Raw genomic sequence first — 18168 nt, 5'->3', positions numbered from 1 at the left:
CGATTGGAGGAGGTGATTCTATGGCCGAGATGTTTCACCTGAGGCCCCATCCGCCTGCTCTGCTGGTTGTAAAACTTCCCATGGGGCAATTCCGAAGACGGCCAAGGGATGTTCCACGGCTGATGCTGATCCCACGTTCAAAGTCACAAACGCGGATTGACACCGCTGCTAGCGGGGGGCTGGCATTGCGCAAGCCGGCTGCTCCGATTCCTACTTTCGGACAACGACTCCATCCTGGTGGCTGGGGAAGGCTCCATACCAATGCAAGTTGTTGTTGTACACAGAAAAGGACATTGTTGGGGCAGCCTCACAAGTGCGGCAGTGAGTGGGCCTTCAGCAGCAGCCCTTGATAACGCCCCCTCCCCCTCCCGCGACCCCTCACCCCACCACCACAACCCATAATAATCAAGCAAAAGTTGAGGCGCCCTACACTAACTTTTCTTGGGCAGGGAACCTGTTCCAATCGGGAGGTGGGGCTTCCTCTTGCTTTACCCATCTGGGGGGTGGGATGGGGGGGGGGGGGGTGGGGGTGCGGCACGGTGGCACAGTGGTTACCACCACGCCCTCACAGCTCCAGGGACCCAGGTTCGATTCCGGCCTTGGGTGACTGTCTGTGTGGAGTTTGCACGCTCTCCCCGTGTCTGCGTGGGTTTCCTCCGGATGCTCCAGTTTCCTTCCACAGTCCAAGGATGTGCAGGTTAGGTGGATTGGCCGTCCTAAATTGCCCCTTAATGTCCAAAAGGTTAGGTGGGGCTACAGGGATGGAGGGGCGTGGGCCCAGGTAGGGCGCTTTTTCTGAGGGTTGGTGCAGACTCGATAGGCTGAATGGTATCCTTCTGCACTGTAAGCATTCTATGATTCTTTAATTCAAAGTGCTCTCCAGTTCTGCTTAAGGAGCCTCAGCTAGGTGTCTGTTATAGATACAGTCTTGGACGGGGCAGAGTTTGTAAGGAGCATCCAGGAGGGCTTCTTAAAACAATATGTAGATAGTGCAACTAGGGAAGGGGCTGTGCTGAACCTGGTATTTGCTTTGTCTGAGCAAAATCCGACTACGCCCACCAAACCCACAACCTTTACCATCTAGAAGGATAAGGGTAGCAGGCACCTGGGGACACCAGCACCTGGAAGTTCCCCTCCGAGCCACACACCATCCTGACTTTGAAATATATCAGCCGTTCCTTCACTGCCGCTGGGTCAAAACCCAGGAACTCCCCCCGCTAACAGCAGAGTGGCTGCACCTACACCCCAGGGGACTGCAGCGGTTCAAGGCGGCACCTTCTCAAGGGCCAATCAGAGGGTGGGCAGTAAATGTTGGGTCCATTGACGGCCAGTGAGCGAGTAACTGAATAAAAGTTCCAGGTCTTTCAGAAAGAGATAATAGTAGCGGGAAGGGGGCATTTGTGAATGACTGGACTTTCCTTGACCATCAAGTCTTGGGGTAGGACTTGAACCTGGAATTCAGAGGCAGGGACGCCATGAATTACGCTACAGATACTCCCAAAGATATGAGAGTCACCAATAAATCAAAGAGAATTCAGGGTAATCCTCTTTTTGAGCCAGAGAATGATTGCTCTGAAACGTCTGAAGTAAATCAGATTTGTGTGCGGCGCTCTGCAGAGACAGACCGAGGTCAGACATGAGTGGACACAATGAATCGATGTTAAAGCTCCTTCGTTTGAAAGCTGAAGCAAACTGGTTAAGCGCTTACCTTCTCCGTCTCTGCCTGTTGCTCCAACTCCGACCGGCTCGAACTGTTTAGCTCGTTGAGGATTTCCTCTCTGATGTCACCTGGACCAGGCTGCTGACTGGAGTGAAGTTTTCTCACAGGCTACACCAGACAAAGACCTTTAAGATTGCCGAAGGTTTAAGTGTCAGAAGTGTGCCTGGGCCATGTATTTCCCCAGAGCGTTTCTGAAACGTTGTCGAGACGGATTCATCAAAAACATCGGCCTGACTAACTGGAAACAGATTGAGACACTGATCTTTTTTTTTGGTTGAGAAGTTGGGAAATTCCAAGGATAGGTTTTGGCAGATGTCGGAGTGTTTCAGTGACGCACATTCCATGTGTGTGTGGGTGGAGGGAGACAGGCCAGAGTCAGGGAAGCAGGAATAGCAGTCACACACATCAGGAAGAGAGGGGCACAGAGAAACTGAACTGAAGGCACACGACCAGTCAGAGATCAGGATCAAACATGGCCCGAGGGTTAATCAGTCACAGGAACTCAGAGGAATAGAGGAAATACAGTTCAGAGATAGAACACAGCGGCAGGCAGAGAGAGAGAGAGAGAAAGTCAGATATAAAGGGACTGGATTTTCCATTTTTGGGACTATGTCCCTATGCCGTCATAAAAACTGCGGCCTTTAGGGGCAGCACGGTGGCCTTTAGGGGCAGCACGGTGGCCTTTAGGGGCAGCACTGTGGTACAGTGGTTAGCATTGTTGCCTACTGTGCTGAGGACCCGGGTTCGAATCCCGGCCCTGGGTCACTGTCACTGGAGTAAATCAGATTTGTGTGCGGCACTGTCCGTGTGGAGTTTGCATATTCACCCCGTGCCTGCGTGGGTTTCGCCCCCACGACCCAAAAGACGTGCAGGGCAGGTGGATTGGCCATGCTAAATTGCCCCTTAATTGGAAAAAATAATTGGGTACTCTAAATTTATAAAAAAATAACTGTGGCCTTTCAAAGGCCCCATATTCATAGCCCTGCAGTGGGCTAGCAGGGACCCACCGGGAAGCTCACAGCTTTAGCTGCAGATATGGGCCCCTGCACTTCCGGGTCAGAGGCCACGCGTGCGCACGGCGACGACCTCCAGCGGCCACGCCATGCTCCATGGTGGACTCAGACCGTGGAGCTGGACCAAACAAATAGTAGAACGCTCGGGACGGGCCTAGCTCTGACGAATTTCGCCGTGGATTCGGGGTTCGCGTATATTTTGGCCTTCACTCCTCGTATTTGGCCAAGCTCGGTTTGAGACGTAGCCTTGTACTTGCACAGGACCTCTTGAAAAATGCCGTCTGCTATCCTGAAGGTTTTCCAGCCAGTTTAGCTTTATCTGACGTAGCCAATCTCGCCCCATCAGGCTCCCCCCCGTCCTTTCCACAACGATCACGGGGAATTGAGCCGACAGTTGTTGATATGACACTGGCGTCGCCGTGGCACCTAAAACCTTTAAGGTTTCCCCTGTGTACGTTGCCAACTTAGCAATCGTGCTGCTTAGACACAGGAGTTGAACTCCTCCTCGATCGAATGTACTTGTGGGTTTATTCACCCACCACTGTGGCCGACCCCCCTGTGTCGATCTCCATTCTCAACGGTCACCCATTGACCATACGGACTGTTTTTATTGCAGCCGTCTTGCTTACTTTAACCATGTTTAACCTGTAAATCCCAGATACCCCTTCGGGACTTGTCCCTACTTTATACACTGGGGTCACGCTGTGGTTTGCTTTTTAAACTGGGTGCACCCTATCTGGGGCGGCAACGTGCTTGAATGTGAACCTTCCTGTTACATTTGAAGCAAACAAAATCTTTACAATGGCACATCTCCTGGGGGCAGTCTCCCCAGCATCTGTAACACTCAACAAAATTCCCGGGCAAACGGCCCACTTTTCCTTCTTGCCTCTGACCACGATCCTTCCCCTGGGATCTCTGTTTAGTCTCCCCTGTGCCTGTCATTCGATGGGTTCACCTAGCGGCCACTCCACGACAAAACTGATTTACCTCGCCTTTGTGCACGCACCGTAGCTCAGGAGCCACCTTCTCGCCGCTCCCAGTGGTTTGGGCTCGTTTGATCGCTTTATCGAGCAAAACTTCTGTTTCAGCTAATAATTCTCTTTGTATGTTGATATTGTTGATTCCACAAACCAGGCGGTCGCGAAGCATGTCGTTTAACGATGAGCCGAATTCGCAGCGTTCAACCATTTGCCGAAGTTTTGGTAACAGAAGCCATAATTGTCGCCCCTTTACTGGTAGCACGGTGGCACAGTGGTTAGCACTGTTGCCTCGCAGTGCCAGGGATAAGGGTTCGATTGATCGGAAAGACTAACGAACTGATCATCGACTTCAGGAAGCGTAACACGACCCCTCCCCATCTACATCAATGGCTTCGAAGTGGAGATAGTCGATAGCTTTAAGTTCCTGGGGTCACCATCACCAACAGTCTGTCCTGGTTCACTCAAGCTGATGCGACAGTCAAGAAAGCCCAACAACGTCTCTACTTCCTACGGAAGCTAAAGAAACTCGGCATGTCTGCATCGACTTTCACAAACGTCTACAGATGTTCCATAGAGAGCATCCTATCCGGCTGCTCTCTTTTGCAAAAAAAATCTAATTAATTAACTAGATAGTGGAATAACTAAACCGGAGTGAAGAGGTCAATATTTAGCATTTAAATTTACAATAAAAATCATCTAGCGTCAGGGCTATATAGTTAATTGTAACTCAATCTAACAATAATTCAAGTGTTTATTTTAAATTAATTAATTAGTGCTTAAATGTCACTCAGCGGGGTGCAGTGCTCCAACTGTGATATGTGGCAGATCTGTGACGTTTCCAGCGTTCCGGTCAACTACATCTACAGCAAGTGTAACCAATGGCAGCTCCTCACAGAGGTTGGAGCAGCAGTTGGATGCACTTAGGAGCATGCAGGTGGTGGAAAGCATCATAGATAGGAGTTACAGAGATGTGGTCGCACCCAAGGTGCAGGTAGAGAGATGGGTGACCACCAGAAGGGGCAGGCAGTCAGTGCAGGAATCCCCTCTTGAGCAGGTGTACCCCTTTGGATACTGTTGAGGGGAATAGCCTATCAGGGGAAAATAGCAGCAGCCAGAGCAGTGGGGCCACGGCTGGCTCTGATGTTCAGCAGGGAGGGTCAAAGCGCAGAAGAGCAATAGTCATAGGTGACTCTATAGTCAGGGGCACAGATAGGCGCTTCTGTGGACGTGAAAGAGACTCCAGGATGGTATGTTGCCTCCCTGGTGCCAGGGTCCAGGATGTCTCCGAACGGGTAGCGGGCATCCTGAAGGGGGGAGGGCAAACAGGCAGAGGTCGTTGTACATGTTGGTACTAATGACATAGGCAGGAAGGGGCATGAGGTCCTGCAGCAGGAGTTCAGGGAGCTAGGCAGAAAGTTAAAAGACAGGACCTCGAGGGTTGTAATCTTGGGATTACTCCCTGTGCCACATGCCAGTGATGCTAGAAATAGGAAGATAGAGCAGCTAAACACGTGGCTAAACAGCTGGTGTAGGAGGGAGGGTTTCCGTTACCTAGACCACTGGGAGCTCTTCCGGGGCAGGTGTGACCTGTATAAGAAGGACGGGTTGCATCTAAACTGGAGAGGCATAAATATCCTGGCCGCGAGGTTTGCTAGTGTCACATGGGAGGGTTTAAACTAGTATGGCAGGGGGGTGGGTACCGGAGCAATAGGTCAGAATGAAAGCATTGGGGGAGAACTAGGGAATCGGGCCAGTATGGCTCTGAGGAAGAGCAGACAGGGAGATGTTGCTGAACACAGCGGGTCTGGTGGCCTGAAGTGCATATGTTTTAATGCAAGAAGTATTACGGGTAAGGCAGATGAACTTAAAGCTTGGATTAGTACTTGGAACTATGATGCTGTTGCCATTACAGAGACCTGTTTGAGGGAAGGACAGGAATGGCAGCTAAACGTTCCAGGATTTAGATGTTTCAGGCGGGATAGAGGGGGATGTAAAAGGGGTGGAGGAGTTGCCCTACTGGTTAGGGAGAATATCATGGCTGTACTGCGGGAGGACACCTCAGAGGGCAGCGAGGCTATATGGGTAGAGATCAGGAATAAGAAGGGTGGAGTCACAATGTTGGGGGTTTACTGTAGGCCTCCCAACAGCCAGCGGGAGATAGAGGAGCAGATAGGTAGACAGATTGCGGAAAGGAGTAAAAGCGACAGGGTTGTTGTGATGGGAGACTTCAACTTTCCCAATATTGACTGGGACTCACTTAGTGCTAGGGGCTTAGACGGGGCAGAGTTTGTAAGGAGCATCCAGGAGGGCTTCTTAAAACAATATGTAGATAGTCCAACTAGGGAAGGGGCTGTACTGGACCTGGTATTGGGGAATGAGCCCTGCCTGGTGGTAGAAGTTTCAGTAGGGGAGCATTTTGGGAACAGTGACCACAATTCAGGAAGTTTTAAAGTGCTGGTGGACAAGGATAAGAGTGGTCCTAGGGTGAATGTGCTAAATTGGGGGAAGGCTAATTATAACAATATTAGGCGGGAATTGAAGAACCTAGATTGGGGGTGGATGTTTGAGGGTAAATCAACATCTGACATGTGGGAGGCTTTCAAATGTCAGTTGAAAGGAATTCAGGACCGGCATGTTCCTGTGCGGAAGAAGGATAAATACGGCAAATTTCGGGAACCTTGGATAACGAGAGATATTGTAGGCCGCGTCAAAAAGAAAAAGGAGGCATTTGTCAGGGCTAGAAGGCTGGGAACAGATGAAGCCTGTGTGGAATATAAGGAAAGTAGGAAGGAACTTAAACAAGGAGTCAGAAGGGCTAAAAGGGGTCACGAAAAGTCATTGGCAAATAGGGTTAAGGAAAATCCCAAGGCTTTTTACGCGTACATAAAAAGCAAGAGGGTAGCCAGGGAAAGGGTTGGCCCACTGAAGGACAGGCAAGGGAATCTATGTGAGGAGCCAGAGGAAATGGGCGAGGTACTAAATGAATACTTTGCATCAGTATTCACCAAAGAGAAGGAATTGGTGGATGTTGAGTCTGGAGAAGGGTGTGTAGATAGCCTGGGTCACATTGAGATCAAAAAGACGAGGTGTTGGATGTCTTGAAAAATATTAAGGTAGATAAGTCCCCAGGGCCTGATGGGATCTGCCCCAGAATACTGAAGGAGGCTAGAGAGGAAATTGCTGAGGCCTTGACAGAAATCTTTGGATCCTCACTGTCTTCAGGTGATGTCCCGGAGGACTGGAGAATAGCCAATGCTGTTCCTTTGTTTAAGAACGGTCGCAAGGATAATCCAGGGAACTACAGGCCGGTGAGCCTTACATCAGTGGTAGGGAAATTACTGGAGAGAATTCTTCGAGACAGGATCTACTCCGATTTGGAAGCAAATGGACATATTAGTGAGAGGCAGCACGGTTTTGTGAAGGGGAGGTCGTGTTTCACTAACGATAGAGTTTTTCGAGGAGGTCACAAAGAAGATTGATGCAGGTAGGGCAGTGGATGTTGTCTATATGGACTTCAGTAAGGCCTTTGACAAGGTCCCTCATGGCAGACAAAAGGTGAAGTCACACGGGATCAGGGGTGAGCTGGCAAGATGGTTACAGAACTGGCTAGGTTATAGAAGGCAGAGAGTAGCAATGGAAGGGCTGATTGGAGAGCTGTGGCTAGTGGTGTTCCACAGGGACCTTTGCTCTTCGTAGTATATATAAATGGTTTGGAGGAAAATGTAACTGGTCTGATTAGTAAGTTTGCAGACGACACAAAGGTTGGTGGAATTGCGGATAGCGATGAGGACTGTCAGGATACAGCAGGATTTAGATCGTTTGGAGACTTGGGCGGGGAGATGGCAGATGGAGTTTAATCCAGACAAATGTGAGGTAATGCATTTTGGAAGGTCTAATGTAGGTAGGGAATATACAGTGAATGGTAGAACCCTCGAGAGTATTGACAGTCAGAGAGATCTAGGTGTACAGGTCCACAGGTCACTGAAAGGGGCATCACAGGTGGAGAAGGTGGTCAGGAAAGGCATACGGCATGCTTGCCTTCATTGGCCGGGGCATTGAGTATAAAAATTGGCAAGTCATGTTGCAGCTTTTTAGCACCTCAGTTAGGCCACACATGGTGTTCAATTCTGATCGCCACACTATCAGAAGGCCTTCGAGAGAGTGCAGAAGAGATTCACCAGGATGTTGCCTGGTATGGAGGGCATTAGCTATGAGGAGAGGTTGAATAAAGTCGATTTGTTCTCACTGGAACGACGGAGGTTGAGGGGTGACCTGATAGAGGTCTACAAAATAATGAGGGGTATAGATAGAGTGAATAGTCAGAGGCTTTTTCCCAGGGTAGAGGGGTCAATTACTAGGGGGCATAGGTCTAAGGTGCAAGGGCCAAGGTTTAGAGGAGATGTACGAGGGAAGTTTTTTACACAGAGGGTAGTGGGTGCCTGGAACTCGCTGCCGGAGGAGGTGGTGGAAGCAGGGACGATCGTGACATTTAAGGGGCATCTTGATAAATACATGAATAGGATGGGAATCGAGGGATACGGACCCTGGAAGTGCAAAAGATTTTAGTTTAGACGGGCAGCATGGTCGGCACAGGCTTGGAGGGCCGAAGGGCCTCTTCCTGTCCTGTACTTTTCTTTGTTCTTTGTCGCCCGCTGCCTGGACCTGTTTATGGCAAGTGTGGCCAGACCCACCAGCAGGGTCACAAGGAGGTCCTCCTCCCTCCCCTGGGTGCCCCTAGATCAGGAGCGTGGGGCTGAAGAGCAAACAAAACTGTAACAAAAGGTATCTCAAGGAACTTGAAAAAGGGGCTGCGGCCGAAAGCAACTTACATACGCATGGCCCACTGATTCCACAAGGCCGCCAAAAAAAGGCAGCGGTCTCTCCTCCGGGCCTGTCGTGTTTTTCATGCACTTTCCATTTGTGTTGAATATTTCAGGTCGATATCTGATGAAAAATGTTCTCTCCTCAACAGTAGCGAAGCAAATCATGCTTTTCTGCTCATTCCAATTCCACAAGTAGGTGGCAGGAGGCGTCAATTGTTTCCTGGGATCCCTGGCGAGGGGAGAGGGTCAGTCGGATTTCATTTCGATTTTCTACAGTCACAGGTTTAATGGCAAGATTTCTGGTACCATGCGTTGGTGCTCGGTTCATCAAACCCCTTGGGCTCACAATGGCATCGATCAGCAAGGCCTTGGCATACAGCGGGGTGGGGGGGTGGGTGGGGGGGGGGGGGGTGTGGTCATGGTCTCCGGATATGGAGTCAGCCATTTGGGACGGAAATTAGGAGAAACCTCTTCGCTCAGAGGGTGGTGGTGAACCTGAGGAATTCTCTACGACAGAGGGCTGTGGAGGCCAAGCCGCTGAATGCATTCGAGGAAGAAGGACAGGCTCCTCGACTCTAAAGGCATCAAGGGGTTAAAAAAATAAAAATAAAAGCTTATTGTCACGAGTAGGCTTCGATGAAGTCACTGTGAAAAGCCCCTAGTCGCCACATTCTGGCGCCTGTTCGGGGAGGCTGGTACGGGAATTGAACCTGCACTGCTGGCATTCTTCTGCATCACACGCCAGCTGTTTAGCCCACTGTGCTAAACCAGCCCCTATGTGTATGGGGAGAGCGCGGAAGTACGGAGTTGAGATAGAGGGTCAGCCATGATCGCGTTGAATGGGCCGAATGGCCTACTCTGGCTCCTATTTCTATGTTTCTAAGTATGGGGATGTTCTTGACCTCAGGTGCACACAAGAAATAGGAGCAGGAGCAAAACATAAGGCCCATCGAGCCTGCTCTTCACTCAATGCCATTTTGGTTCAGTTCAATTCTTTGTCTCGGCGATGCCAATCTACATCAGTGTAGATGCGGCCCATCAGGGTTCTGACTGCAGCCCATATGAGATGAGGAGGCCGCTCATGCGACCCCCTCACCAACCTAGGTTGCCCATCAGGAGTCTATATATTCTTGGCAGCATGTCACCAATAAAATGGTATTGACGGCGAGCGGGCATTCAACCTACCTGACCACCGGCCTTCACACAAACTCTCTTGTCATAATATACACATCAATATGTAATGGTGCAGACACGCACTGACTGATCAGACCCGTTCGCTCCTGCTTCGTCTACCGGATGGCTCTCTTCTGCGCCGCAATCGGCGTGCGCTGCGTCTCATCCCGCGCTCGCCACGTGATCTTCAGGTCCTGCCACGCCATCATGACGACCCCGCCATGGACTTTGCAGAGCTCCCTGTCGCTCTGCCACCCTCTGACTCTGACACAGTCCAGCCCGATCCAGAACCGGCGGCTCTTGACCCACCCTTGAGGCGGTCAACCAGAATTCGTCGCCCACCTCAGAGACTAACTTTATGAACTTTTTGAATTCATGGACTTTCTGAATTGTTTCGTTGCTTTGTTTAATCGCCTCACTGGTTTGTACATAATATTGCTCTAGTTACTCTTTTGTTGCATACTGTCCATCTGCACTAGGCACCTTCCAATGTAAATAGCTTAGTGTTTATGTACATAGTCTTGTAAATACACCTTCACATACCACACGTAGTTAGGAACATTCTCACCTCACATTATTTATTACCACAACCACACAATTTTTTATAAAAGGGAGGGTGTCATAATATACACATCAGTATACGATGGTGCAGAGACACACACTGATTGACACACAGCAAGACCAATAAACACACACAACACAGCAGCCAATCACCAGTTAGAGCGCACTCACTATAAAGCCAGAGGGCACTAGTTTTCCCGCTCATTCGGGATGCAGCCTCTGAGGAGGACAGAGCTCACAGCTTGTAGCACAGATCTTCACCATGTGCTGACAGTCTAGACTGGTCAGGATAGGCATAGGTCTTCAGTTTAATCTAACATAGTGTCAACCCACAGTGAACGTATGTTCAACACTTCCTGGCATAATAAAATAGTGTTGTACTATTTTAAGTGTTGGTAGCCTGTATGTGTTTCTGCTAGGGGAAACGCAGTCTCCACAGATCCAGAGTACCCAACACATCACACTCAATGTCAACTCCAGCAAATCTCCTCGATGCCCAAAAACAGAACTGGGTCCAGTCGCTCGTACTTTATAGTTCCAGCCTCAATCTGTCCAAAAAAAGGCCATTTCCTCTTTTTGCAACACTGGTCTGCCAAAAACCTGGACCGATTGCAAAGGATCTTCAGTGGGCACCTCCCCGTCCTGCTACTCATAACTAACGTGGTATTCCTGGCTGTGAGTTCCGTGCTCAAAGTTAGGAGAGGGTTCAGCTGTGATGCAATCTCTGCAGGAAAGGAAGGTTCGCTGTTCAATGATCATATGCTGGAAAGTGGGGTGAGGCTGCGTGTCTCGTTTTACAGCCGGTGCCTACAGAAGGGCCGAGTGGCCTCTTTTTGTGCTGGAACAAAGAACGAAGAACAATACAGCACAGGAACAGGCCCTTCAGCCCTCCAAGCCTGCGCCGATCACGTGTCCTATCTAGGCCAACCACCTGAATCCTTCTATACCCCATCCGTTCATGTGTCTATCCAGATAAGTCTTAAAGGTGGCTAACGCATCTGGTATCTGCCTCACCCACCTCAGTTGGCAGTGCATTCCAGGCCACCACCACCCTCTGTGTAAAAAACTCTCCCCGCACATCTTCAGGGGCAGCAGGGTAGCATGGTGGTTAGCATAAATGCTTCACAGCTCCAGGGTCCCAGGTTCGATTCCCGGCTGGGTCACTGTCTGTGTGGAGTCTGCACGTCCTCCCCCTGTGTGCGTGGGTTTCCTCCGGGTGCTCCGGTTTCCTCCCACAGTCCAAAGATGTGCGGGTTAGGTGGATTGGCTATGCTAAATTGCCCGTAGTGTCCTAATAAAAAAAGTAAGGTTAAGGGGGGGGGGGGGTTGTTGGGTTACGGGTATAGGGTGGATACGTGGGTTTGAGTAGGGTGATCATGGCTCGGCACAACATTGAGGGCCGAAGGGCCTGTTCTGTGCTGTACTGTTCTATGTTCTATGTTCACTGAACCTTTCCCCCCTCACCTTGAACCTGTTGTCCCTTTGTAATTGTCATTTCCGCCCTGGGAAAAAGGCCCCAGCTGTTCACCCTATCTCTACAAGTTTATAATTTTATAAACTTCTATCAGGCCGCCCCCTCAGCCTCCGTCTCTCTCAGGAGAACACGCCCAGTTTATTCAATCTCTCCTCATAGCACATACCCTCCATACCCAGGCAACATCCTATATTCTGTCCTTTCTCCAAAGCCTCCACCCCCTTCTGGTAGCGTGGTGACCAGAATTGGAAACCATATTCCAAATGTGGCCTACCCAACGTCCTATATAACTGTAACATAATTTTCGAGCTTTTATACTCGATACCCCGCCCTATGAAGGCAAGCATGCCGTATGCTTTCTTTACCACCATTTCCACCTGTGCTGCCACTTTTAAGGATCTGTGGACCTGCACGCCCAGATCTCTCTGTGCATTTTTACAGAATAATCGAATGTTACGGGCAGAAGAGGGCCATTCGGCCCATCGTGTCTGTACCGGCTCTTCATATGAACATTGTGACTAAGTGCCGTTTCCTTTGCCTTCCCCCCGCCCCGCTGCACAGTGTTTCTACTCAAGTAATCATAGAACATAGAACAGTACAGCACAGAACAGGCCCTTCGACCCTCGATGTTGTGCCGAGCCATGATCACCCTACCCAAACCCACGTATCCACCCTATACCCGTAACCCAACAACCCCCCCCCTTAACCTTACTTTTTTATTAGGACACTACGGGCAATTTAGCATGGCCAATCCACCTAACCCGCACATCTTTGGACTGTGGGAGGAAACCGGAGCACCCGGAGGAAACCCACGCACACAGGGGGAGGACGTGCAGACTCCACACAGACAGTGACCCAGCCGGGAATTGAACCTGGGACCCTGGAGCTGTGAAGCATTTATGCTAACCACCATGCTACCCTGCTGCCCCATCATCTGATGCTGTCATAACCTGGGGTTAAGTAGATCATGGGATACGAACGAAACCTTAAGCAGGCCATGGGACACTTATTGCCTCGTGAACCTGCTCCTGGGCATGGCAAGACTTGCCATTAACAGGTCCAGGCAACCGGCGACTGAGGGGGGGGAGTCATCCGACCAGACTGTCTGCCCCTCCTCCGCAGCTTCATTCATGGCCGGGCGTCCCTGGAGAGGGAACGCGTGGTGTCCACGGGCACACTCAAAGCCTTCCGTGCTCGGTGGGCACCGCAGGGGTTGGGCTGTTTTATCGATCCTTCTTTCATTTGATGTTTTTACGTTTCCGTTTCACTTTTGTGGTTCATGGGCTGTGCTCCTACTAGGAGCGGCCCCTTTTAATTTGTTCCTTGGTTACTTTATGTTAATCTATTCAGTTGTAATGCCCAATAACATCATGGGACACTTATGAGACTGGGGGATGGGGAATACATCCCCCCCCCTCCCCTCTGAGGGGTGGGGTGCCCCCTTCTACATCCTGTATAAAACCGGAGGACCATGAACTGTGAGCTGGCTTCTGTAGTACAGTAACTGCTCTGTACTCTTCTTCTGTTGCATTAAACTTTATTCCTTTGACTCGACCTGTGGACCTTTTAATAAACGCCCTCTCCAACGCCTCGATTGAACCTGCCTCCACCACACTCCCAGTTAGTACATTCCAGACCCCAACCACTCGTTGTGTGAAAACGTTTTTCCTCACAACACATTTGCTTCTTCTGAAAATCACTTTAAATCTGCGCCTCTCGTTCTCGATCCTTTAACGGGCGGGAATAGTTTCTCCCTGTCCACTCTGTCCAGCCCCCCCCCCCCCCCCCCCCCCCCCCGCCCCCCCTCAGGATTTTGAACACCTCTATCAAATCTCCTCTCGGCCTCCTTCTCTCCAAGGGGAACAGTCCCAACCTCTCCAATCCATCCTCACAACTGAAGTTTCCCATCCCTGGATCCATTCTTGTAAACCTCTTCTGCTCTCTCTCCAATGTGTTCATATCCTTCATACAGTGTGGTTCCCAGAACTGTGCACAATATTCCAGCCGAGGTCTAACTAGTGACTTGTACAAGTTCAGCACCAGCTCCATGTGCCTTAGGGAGCATCCTATCCGGCTGCATCGCAGCTCGGTATGGCAACTGCTCGGACCAAGATCGCACGAAACTGCAGAGTGTGGTGAACTCAGCCCAACGCATCTCACAAGCTTGCCCCCCCCACATTGATTCAGTCTACACCTCCCGCTGCCTCAGGAAGGCAGACAGCATTATCAGAGACCCCTCCCACCCAGGCATTGCCTTCTTCCAGACCCTTCCATCAGGTAGAAGTTACAGAAGTCTGAAGACCCGCACATCCAGACATAGAGGGCGGGATTTTCCCAGCCCTGCGCCGGGCCGGAGAATCCTTCGCAACGGCACCACGCCGCCTGCACGCGATTCTCCGCACCGGCGCGATTGGTGCGGTGCCGGTTGCCGGCCGCTCTTCGCGGCCGGGCCGCCGATTCTCCGGCCCGGATGGACCGAGCAGAGTCCCACCGGTGCCATCCACACCTGATCGCAGCTGGCGGGATCTCGACAGTGCAGAAGGAGCCCATTTGGCCCATCATGTCTGCACTGACCCTCTGAAAGAGCACCCTATCTAGGCCCAGTCCCCCGCCTTATCCCTGTAACCCCATCTGACCCGCACACCCTGGACACTTGGCAATTTAACATGGCCAACCTACTTAACCTGCACCTCTTTGGAATATAGGAGGAATCATCCCTCCTCATCTTGGTCTCAATTGACCTACCTCTTTGTCTGAGCCATCTGCCCTGGTTGTAGATCCTCCAGCCAGGGGAAACGCTCTTCCTGCATCTACCCTGCCGAGCTCTGGAAGAAGCTTCTGCACTTCAATTTGGTCACCTCTCATTCTTCTGAACTTGAGAGAATACAACGGACATTCCCATCAATATCTCCTCAGAGGACAATCCCGCCATCCCAGGAATCAGTTTGGTGAACCTTGAGGGAGAGATTTGGGCCGTAGGGGGTGATTTCCAGAGCTGAGAGAGTGGACAGCTGAAACCATGGCCACTAATGGAAGAGCAATGAAAATTGGGGATGCGCGAGAGAGCAGAATCGATGCCACATAGAGAGACAGCTGAGTCTGGAGGAGGTTGCAGAGAGAGGGTGCAACAATGGACGCCTTCATTACAGGGTGTGACCTTGCTGTGAACAAACCTTCACACACGCCAGCAGTCACCGCCTACAAAGCAACTCTTCACCTGTGAAGTTGCTTTGAGGCACTTCTGAGGTAGGTGATCAGGCAACGTAAGAACTGCAAATTCCTTCATTTCTTCCTTGTAGTAAGGATAAGGGCAACAAGACAAGGGGGTATTTGGGTGTGTAGCCTGACCTGGCATTGATATCTATGGCTCGCCACCCATGTGGCAAATCAAGGGTGGAGAGGAAGAAAAAGTGTTAAATAAGTGGAGAAAAATATTAAACTGTTTTAAGGCCATTTTTGAGGAAGTGGTTCATGGTTTACTATAGTTCACTCCCCTCAACAGAGAGATATAAATATTCCGTTACAATCAGTGGTAATTCTCCTTCACTGCTGTGAAGTCCCAAGCAACCCAGACATCGGGGTGTGAGAAATTGGGTGGGGGACCACCACGAGAAGATAAACAGAAGATAAAGGCCCCAAGAGTCCATTTCAATCTTGCACGGTTAGAGACAACTCTTTTATTTAAATAAATTTCGAGTACCCCAATTATTTTTTTCCAATTTAGCGTGGCCAATCCGCCTCGCCTGCGAATCTTTGGGTTATGGGGGTGAGACCCACACAGAGATGGGGAGAATACAACTCTTATTCCAATCTTTTTCCTTTTTTTCTTCCACCCAATTGTTTCTGGGGATCTGGGCATTGCTGGGAAGGTAGGTCATCCTCGATCGTTGCTGGGAGAATGATCGTGAGCCACTTTCTGGAACCTCTGCCCTCTTCCGTGTGGTGAATATTCTCCAGGGCGCTGCCAAACGACAAGTCACGGGATTCTGACCCAGCAACAGCGTGTCCAAGTCAGGATGGTGTATAACTAGGAGGGGAGTTTGTAGGCCATGGTGCACTCGTTTCCTCCTTGGCAGCACGGTAGCATTGTGGATAGCACAATGGCTTCACAGCTCCAGGGTCCCAGGTTCGATTCCGGCTTGGGTCACTGTCTGTGCGGAGTCTGCACATCCTCCCCGTGTGTGCGTGGGTTTCCTCCGGGTGCTCCGGTTTCCTCCCACAGTCCAAAGATGTGCAGGTTAGGTGGATTGGCCATGATAAATTGCCCTTAGTGTCCAAAATTGCCCTTAGTGTTGGGTGGGGTTACTGGGTTATGGGGATAGGGTGGAGGTGTGGATCTTGGGTAGGGTGCTCTTTCCAAGAGCCGGTGCAGACTCGATGGGCCGAATGGCCTCCTTTGGCACTGTAAATTCTATGATCTAAATTCACCTTGTCCTTCTAGGTGTTGGGTTTTCCGTCCTTCTTTCCCGATTGTCCGTATTGAACTATGCGCCTGTTTCAATGTGCCATCTAAGTGCGAGCGTCGATATTCAGCAGCAGGTTAACCAACCCCCAGTTTACCTCAAAGTCCACTTTACAATGGCTGAAACTGGAGGTTGATCAGGAGCAGGAACAGTTGTGATACACTCTTGAGAGGGTGTGGGTTTGGATTTATTTTTGCTCGAGGGAAAATGATGCAACGTGCGATAACCCTGACGAGGACTGCGGGGGATCGCTCGTCGATCGTCCGCGTGCGGCTCGTGGAGTAAGAGTTCCCATGGTAACGGGCTGAGGTCCGCTCAGCGGGGGACACATTACCAAGCCCTGTAAATGCCACTCCAGATCCAGACCGAGTGTCCTGCTCGTCCTGGACTGGGACATTTGTATTGTGAGCCGTGCGTGCGGCTTATAAACTCTTGAGTTTATAATAAATGTGCTTAAACAGGGGGAAGGCGGTGGTGTAATGGTATTGCCACTGGACTAGTAAACCAGAGACCCAGAGTAATAGTCTGGGGGACCCAAGTTCAAATTCCGCCACTGCTGATGGTGAAATTTGAATTCAATAAAAAGTCTAATGGTAGCCATTGTCGATTGTCATAAAAGCCCATCTGGTTCACTAATGTCCTCCAGGGAAGGAAATCTGCAGTCCTTACCGTGGTCTGGCCTACACGTGACTCCAGACCCACAGCGTCACGGTCGACTCTTAACTGCCCCCTCAAGGGCAATTAGGGATGGGCAAAAAATGCTGGCACAGCCTGCAAGGCCCAAGGCCCATGAATGAATAAAAAAAAACATTAATATTTGTGTCTCCTGGATTACCACATAGTGGATCGTGTGATTCAGTCTGTTCCGAGGAAGCTCCCATCTCCGACACGTGTTGTCCTCCAACTGTGCAATAGTGCTGCCAACTTCTCAACTCTTCAATAAACCAACCGACATGTTTTCGTGGCAACGAACCCCTTATGCCTGGATGGTGCATCAATGTTTGTCCATTCAATGAGCACAAGGAGAAGAAAAATACAACGGGAATCAACGGGACAGCACGGTAGCATTGTGGATAGCACAATGGCTTCACAGCTCCAGGGTCCCAGGTTCGATTCCGGCTTGGGTCACTGTCTGTGCGGAGTCTGCATGTTCTCCCCGTGTCTGCGTGGGTTTCCTCCGGGTGCTCCGGTTTCCTCCCACAGTCCAAAGATGTGCAGGTTAGGGTGGATTGGCCATGATAAATTGCCCTTAGTGTCCAAAATTGCCCTTAGTGTTGGGTGGGGTTACTGGGTTATGGGGATAAGGTGGAGGTGTGAGCTTGGGTAGGGTGCTCTTTCCAAGAGCCGGTGCAGACTCGATGGGCCGAATGGCCTCCTTCTGCACTGTAAATTCTATCTATGAATCGTTGAGGTAATTCTTCCCTTGTACTCGAGCCGCAGAACACTGAAATTCCTAACCTTGTCGACTGCTGTGAGGTGAATTCACAGCCCTTCGTTGGGGGCTCAACCAAGGTTCTTTGTTCTGAGGTGCCCCAGCAGCACATGGCTCAGCGCAGTTACACATTGTGCCTCCAGGGGAGCTGTTGCCGGTTTCCAGACAGTGGGAATCTCATCACCCCTTGGCACTCAAACTCTTGAGGCAGATGGGAAGGTCCCCCACAAACATTACAAGGAGCAGGGGTAGGCCATTCGACCCCTCCAGCCTGCTCTGCTATTTAATGAGATCAGGGCTAATGTGATAGTCACCTCAAATCTGCGTCCCATCTACAACCCCTCCATAACCTATCACCTCCCGCCCCCACTTCTTACCAAGAATCTATCCACCTCTGCCTTAAAAATATATTTGCTTCCACGCCTTTTGAAGAAGAGTTCCAAAGACTCATCAAAGATTTTACCTCAGAAATTTCTCCTCATCTCTATCTTAAATGGGCGATCCCTTATTCTTAAAAAGTGACCCCTAG

The 18168-nt window shown here is 50.5% G+C and overlaps 1 protein-coding gene across 1 annotated transcript in view; it reads right to left on the bottom strand.

The window, feature by feature from the left end:
• Window positions 1-1993, bottom strand: part of csf2rb (colony stimulating factor 2 receptor subunit beta) — a 59839-nt gene extending 57846 nt beyond the window's left edge. Inside the window, exon 1 of the mRNA XM_038783626.1 lies at window positions 1709-1993. The gene's annotated coding sequence lies outside the window, so the exon portion shown is untranslated. The remainder of the gene's footprint in view (window positions 1-1708) is intronic.
• Between the last annotated feature and the right edge of the window lie 16175 nt (window positions 1994-18168).

Source organism: Scyliorhinus canicula, chromosome 23 (genome assembly GCF_902713615.1).
Source record: "Scyliorhinus canicula chromosome 23, sScyCan1.1, whole genome shotgun sequence".
Taxonomy (NCBI): domain Eukaryota; kingdom Metazoa; phylum Chordata; class Chondrichthyes; order Carcharhiniformes; family Scyliorhinidae; genus Scyliorhinus; species Scyliorhinus canicula.
This window is presented reverse-complemented; position numbering and strand designations above follow the sequence as displayed.